At 45.2% G+C, this 6,935-nt stretch overlaps 1 pseudogene; it reads right to left on the bottom strand.

Annotated features, from left to right (window-relative positions):
• Nucleotides 1-5,405: 5,405 nt before the first annotated feature.
• LOC147961551 (uncharacterized) lies at nucleotides 5,406-6,694 on the bottom strand (annotated as a pseudogene).
• Between the last annotated feature and the right edge of the window lie 241 nt (nucleotides 6,695-6,935).

Below are 6,935 nucleotides of genomic sequence, written 5' to 3'. Positions count from 1 at the left end.
TTATATAATGGGATGGAGGGAGTGTTGCACTACATCATTTTTCAACTGTTGTTTAGCTTCTAATATTAACTTGGTGCTTTTAGGTACATATATCATTGCCAAAGTTCCACACTTCGACTCTTTATGGGGAAATGTCTTGGTGGGCGCACGGCAGATGCCATGGGATGGCTATCGATCCTCAAACGCACAGTTCGGGACCCCCTACCCGAGATCGGCCAGTTTTGACACCGACAACAATGTCGTGCACGAACTTGGCCCTTGGGACACCCCGGAGTTAGCGGCGTGCGCTTATGATGTCATGGAAGTAGAGTTCTTTCAGGAAGGGGCGACTCTGAATTTCCCTGAGTGTCGTGAGTTCGCAATGTTCCTCGTGCCCGGGGACATGAGTATATGCACTAGGGTTGAGGAGAAGGAGAACAAACAGGTCGAGATGCAGTTCTTCAACGCATTGGTGAGTGAGCTTGCGAGATATGACAAACTCGTGGAGGTCAACAAGATGATTTTACTTCAGTGTGCAGCTAGGAAGAGTGCAGAGGAGGATCCCATAGACTGGGATGCCTTGGATCGTGATGAGAAGGGTCAATAGGGGTGTCGTCATAGGTCCACTAGGCACGACCACGAGGCTGGTCCCTCTGGCCACTAGCTTAGCGCGCGCTACCTATTTCGTATGAACTGTTTAGCTTTATGCATGTTTTATGTTTGAACTACGCATAGTTTATAGAACTATTTAATTACAAGTATATGTTAATATCTAGATGGCCAGATAGCGCTGGTTCATACTAACTGCTTATGTTGCATTATATCTATGCATCTGTTATGTATGCTTATTTTTGTCAACTTCATGAAAGCAGTAAATGGATGCCCCATGTGAGACTTGTGGTTCGGTGAGATGCTAAAGGGGTAATAAGTTCTTCGTAGATCTGCCGAATGACTTCCTCACTAGGAAGATATGTTTTAGTTCAATGTGTTTTGATTGAGTTTCATATGATGTATACGGTTGTGCCCAAAATTGTCTAACTAGCTAGCTACTTCTTTCTTTCAATTCTGCTCAGGTCGTCCCTTGCGGGGCAAGACGTTACTTCTTAAAGAAGTTTAGACTTCCAGTTGATGCCACCATCACATTCCAGTACACCCTCATGAAGATGCTGACGGCCCAACAATTCAATTGTCTTGTCACCAATGAGGCAAACCACACCTACTTCGGTTGCCCTGGTTGGAAAGCCCTTGAAATTGCTTACGAGATGGAAGCTGGGGAGAGAGCCACGTTCAATCTCAACTATGATCGTGATGAGATCATGGTCTATTACAAGTTTGCTGGCAGCGATGATGGTCCACTTACTCCGCACCATGACCCTGACTTCGCCCGCCGAAAAGTCCTAGTTAGCTAGTTGGCATGCATGGAAGATCTCATGTTATTATCAATTCTATTTACTTGAACTTGTATGTTCATATGTGTGTTACTTTGCCTACTTTGTTGAACTATATCAATAAGTGCATTGTTGAGCTTAAATGTTGTCTTTGGGTCTATTTATAGTTGATTTATTGACAGTTCTTAAACTGGATTATGCTGTAATTTTGGTTGAGATCGCTATTGTACAGCTTTTATTTCAAATATAAAAATTAAATTACTAGCATCGCGAAACATGGAATGTCATAACTAATGACTAATACTGCTGGCGTGGACCACGCAGCACGCCATTACCGTCCAAAATACTGCCGGCGTAGGTGGCAACGTCAGTGCTAATTTTTAACACTAGCGTCACATTGGTGGTGCCGGGTGTCCACGCCACCAAGGCTGTTTTTGCCACGCCATAGTTAGGCTTTTCTGCACTACATGCATTGAACATAACTAACACTGAATAATGCATCATAAGTAGGATGTAACTTCGTTGCATAACTATTGACTTTACGTGCATGCATAGGGAATCACAAATCTTAACACCAATATTCTTACTAAAGCACAGTTAGACACTAGCATAACTCACATATTATCATCTTCATATCGCAAAACTATTGCAAGGAATCAAGCTTATCATATCCAATGATCTATATGAAAGTTTTTATTATATCCCTCTTGGATCATCACATTGGGACCAAATTCATATCTTGTGCACATTACCATCACTATCATCATCTCTCAAAAATACATAAGTGAAGCATGAGAGTGCAAATATTTCTTCAAAATTTAATCTAATCAACTCCCAAAATAATATAAGTGAGGCATGAGAATGTATGTATTTCTTCAAAATTTAATCAACTCTCAAAATAATAAAAGGGAAGCACGAGAGTGTATGTATTTCTTTAAAACATAACCATCGCCATGCTCAAAAAGGTATAAGTGAAGCACTAGAGCAACTGCCTAGCTCAAAAGATTTAAGTGAAGCACACAGTGTATTCTAACAAATCATGATAAGCGTGTGGCTCTCTCAAATAAGTGTGTTTAGCAAGGATGATTGTGAGAAACTAAAAAGCAAACAAAGCAAAGACTCATATAGTACACGACGGTCCAAACAAAACTCATTTAATGTGATGAATAAACATATAGCTCCAAGTAAAATTACTGATAGTTGGTACAAAAGAGAGGGGATGCCTTCCGGGGCATCCCCAAGATTAGTTGCTTGGGAGTCCTTCAATATTACCTTGAGGTGCCTAGGGCATCCCCAAGCTTAGGCTCTTCGCACTCCTTATTCCTTCATGCATCGTGATCTCACCCAAAACTTCAAAACTTTAGTCACACAAAACTCAACAAAAACTTCGTGTGATCCGTTAGTATAACTAGCAAATATGCCCGTGCGTTGCAACGGGTGAAAACAAAAGTCATAAACATGGGTAAGACACCTCCCCTAAAAATGTCCGTGTCCTCTATGTCAACAATGAAAAAAATAGCGCGCTACAGAAAATAGCGTGGCCCCTGAAAATACGCTATTAGCGTGCTATTAGCGAGACATTGTACATTGATTTATTTAGTGAGACAATTCTCTATATGCTATAGCGTGCTATTAACGGCGTTATAGAGCGCTATTTTTTTCAGTGTTGTCAACACGGCAACTCACTCATATTTCCGTGTATGGTCTTTCCTGCCCTCACTGATGGTGGCCACGGTGTTTATCTGATCATAATGCATTCTAACATGGCCATTCCAAATTGATGAATTGGGACACCGCATGGCACCCCTATCATTGAACTATGATTATGCAAGTGAAAATTTATAACTGAAAAAACTGATCTCAGGATAAAAACTGGAAAGGTTTATATGTATTTCTACCTCCTCGCCGCGTCCTTCTTGCCCATCACATTGGGTCATAGACCATTAACGATATTTCCAGAGATCCCCCTCATCATATCCACCAGGTTGCCCGGGCGTCCACAATCGTTATGGCTGCCACACATAGTGGATATATATTTATCTGGTCTTGGTTGGACTTTCACCCTTAGCCACAAGACATACATCATTACGAGAAAGAGAAACATTCTACCTCGACAGTTCATGCGCATTTGTAAATAAATGAATTTAAATGTGTGTGTGTGCTACATGATATAGCAATGGCAATAGAAAACAGAGGGGGGCGGGAGAGTATTGTCACCCATGAATTAAACGTGTGAACCTTTGTTAATACAGTGCTACGCCTATGCATTAATATTCTTCTTTTTGTATCCTATGAATTAATATATTCAAGAGTTAGTGCTATAGAAAAAAGCAAACCTTAATTGAATGTGATTTTGCACGTGTAATTGCAAAAGGTCCTCCTCTTTGTGCCCACATATGCAAATTAGCCTAAGTAAGCATCGGTTTTATTGTAGGAAACCTATACGCATCATCGAACAAATTGATTTCATCCAATACCATTCCAGGACGAAGCCGATCTGACTGGAAATAGAAAATTTTCACTTATCGCCACTTCCATTACCTCGCTGAGATTAGAGGTTGCATTCCAAAGTCTGGAGCCAAGGTTTCACTGTCAAATAGAGGCAGCGGCACGTGTCAATCGAGGTCGATGGGCAGGTTTGGGAAGAAAACTACTCCAATCAGGACACGGCTTATTTGTGATCAATGGCACAGGTTTAGGAGAGCACCAACGGCATGGTCGCCTATCCGACTTGTATGACCTTGACTTCCCTATTCTGATTTCGACTCACCGAACTCTGATTCCTCCTCATGCGCCAGAGACGAACAGAGTCGCTGGGGAAGATGAGCGTTCGCGTTGCACATCACACGCACCTTCGTTCTACGTGTCCTCCATGGGATAACTGTATTGTACCCGCCCAAACATTATAAAAATGGATGTTATTTTGTTCAAGTAACAACAATACTAATCCACAACACCCAGCAACAAGCAACTGCGCATGTTACGGCAGGCTATGCACCTGAAGTTTGCTGGGTGCCATGCAATAACGGAGCGTGTTTTATGCAGGTTAACGGCTGTTGTTTCTATTGTATCACGATTGTGCCCCTCCGTACGTACGTGTCTTAGGCTCTTAGGTAGCTTGATTGAATCAACCAAGGCAGGATTAATCTGACTGGATTGAGCCAGCTTTGCGATTTTGCACTTATGGTTGCTCTCTCCAACAGCGAATCATGGAAGCTAATCAAACCAGCTCTTCATGTCATCATGGACAGACGCAATCACCAAGGGGCCAGATTATTCAGGGTTTGCACCGACGAACAACAATCTTAGAATTATATCATGTGTGCGTGTGTGCGTGCCACAGAGTGGTTCAACAGTCGTACCCGAGACCACGGCCGAGCAGGAGCGGGATTGAGGGGAACGAAAAATATATCGTGTCGGACGTTGGGGCCGAGCTCGGTCGCCGCTGCAGTGCTGCCCCCCTCAGGTCTGGCACGCCGCCCTCTGCGATATAGTGCGCTAAAGTTCCGTCCGTCTGAGCTCATGCGTGGGCGGCGAGTCAAACTCTGACCTGACCAGCCGACCCAACACACAGCCTGAGCTTGTTGTCTCCGTTGACGGCAAGCTCCGACAGCAGCGAGTTGAATTCTGAGTTGACCCACCAACCCAGCACGCAGCCAAAGCAGTCTGTGTCCTCTCTTTCTCATTCTACCGTCTCCCATCCCTTCTCTCTATCCCTGCAAGAACAAATAAGGCCAACTCCACCGCACGACCTTAAACGGACGTCCGTTTTGTCCTGTTTTTGTCCCTTTGGGTAGGGATTTAGGATCGTGTCCGGGCCTATCCTGGGATGCGGTGGCCGTGCGGCCGCATCCTTTTGCCCCATCCTGTCCGTCAGGGCCAAGAATTTCCCAAATTTGCATTAAAACTAGTTTCGAACCCAAATATTTGTCTGAAAATTAAAATAGTTTTACAACCCAATTGAAATTGTCTTTAATAAAATAGTTTTTACAACCAAATCGAAATTGTCTTGACTAAACATAAAATGGACAAATACATCTATTGGTTGCCAACGTGATCCCACACGTGCTCAACCAAGTCATTTTGAAGATTCACATGGGTGTGCCAATCACGCATCTCACGGTGGAATTGGGAAAACTGTTCAAATGTGGCCGGGTCTTGGTGCAGGGGCTCAATATTTTCACCTTAATAATCAAATCATTGGTCGAAGATACTCTCATCACGCTCGTCCTTGACGATCATGTTGTGCATGATCACACAAGTAGTCATCACCTCCCAAAGCTTCCTTTCATCACATGACAGTGCAGGGTTTCGAACGATACCCCACCGGGATTGAAGCACACCAAAAGCACGTTCCACATCCTTTCTAACACTCTCTTGCATTTGGGCAAATCTCTTTCTCTTCTCACCTTGGGGTTTCGAGATTGTCTTCACAAAAGTTGACCACTGAGGATATATACCATCTGCTAGATAGTATCCCTTGTTGTAATGGTGGCCGTTGATCTCAAAGTTGACAGGTGGGGAGTGGCCTTCTGCAAGCCTCGCGAAGACTGGAGAACGCTGCAGCACGTTGATATCATTGTGAGAACCTGCCATGCCGAAGAAAGAATGCCATATCCAAAGATCTTGTGATGCCACCGCTTCTAATATGACAGTGCACCCGTTAACATGCCCCTTGTACTGGCGCTGCCAAGCAAATGGACAGTTCTTCCACTCCCAGTGCATACAATCTATGCTGCCAAGCATACCTGGAAAGCCTCTAGCTGCGTTGGTCGCCAACAATCTCTCTGTATCAGCGGCAGTTGGCTGCCTCAAGTACTCTGGGCCAAAGGCCTCGATCACAGCCTGGCAAAACTTGTACATTGACATCAGACATGTTGTCTCACTCATACGCACATACTCATCCACCAGATCGCCTGGAATTCCATATGCAAGCATGCGAATGGCCGCGGTGCATTTCTGGTAGGAGGAGAATCCAAGCTTGCCAAGGGCATCCGTCTTGCACTCGAAGTATGGGTCATGAGCAACCACTCCCTCTCGGATACGATTGAACACATGCCTGGCCATACGAAAACGGCGACGAAATTTATCCGGCCTGAACAGCGGGGTGTTGGCAAAGTAATCTCCATAGAGCAGGGCGTGGCCTCTCTCACTGTTGCGGTTCAGGTTGGGAGCACGGCCAGGGACTGACCCCTGTACCGAGGAAGCTGTCGTTGAATATGGTCGTGAACGACCAGTGCAGCCACCAAAAGATCGTCATCATCCGACGACGAATCGTCCGATGAACAAAGGAAGTGATGGTAGAAAAACTCGTCTCCACTGTCCATACCTTTGTTGGCAAAAGGTCGAACACCTTGCGCTCGTGGTGGCGAAGAGGCCGCGATGATCACCTCGACGCAGCAGGGTGGTTGCCGGCCGGCTACAGGCCGCTCTGGAGCTCTCGTGGGAATCTGCCTCGGTCGCCATGGTACGTCGCCGGCAGTCGTGTCCCCTCTGCCACCGGCAAGGACGGCGAGGGCCAAACCTCCTCCGATCGACGACCAAAACTACGGCGGAAGCGCGGGCGTG

This window comes from Triticum urartu, chromosome 7A, assembly GCF_056163025.1.
Source record: "Triticum urartu cultivar PI428250 chromosome 7A, HENAU_Tu73, whole genome shotgun sequence".
NCBI lineage: Eukaryota > Viridiplantae > Streptophyta > Magnoliopsida > Poales > Poaceae > Triticum > Triticum urartu.
This window is presented reverse-complemented; position numbering and strand designations above follow the sequence as displayed.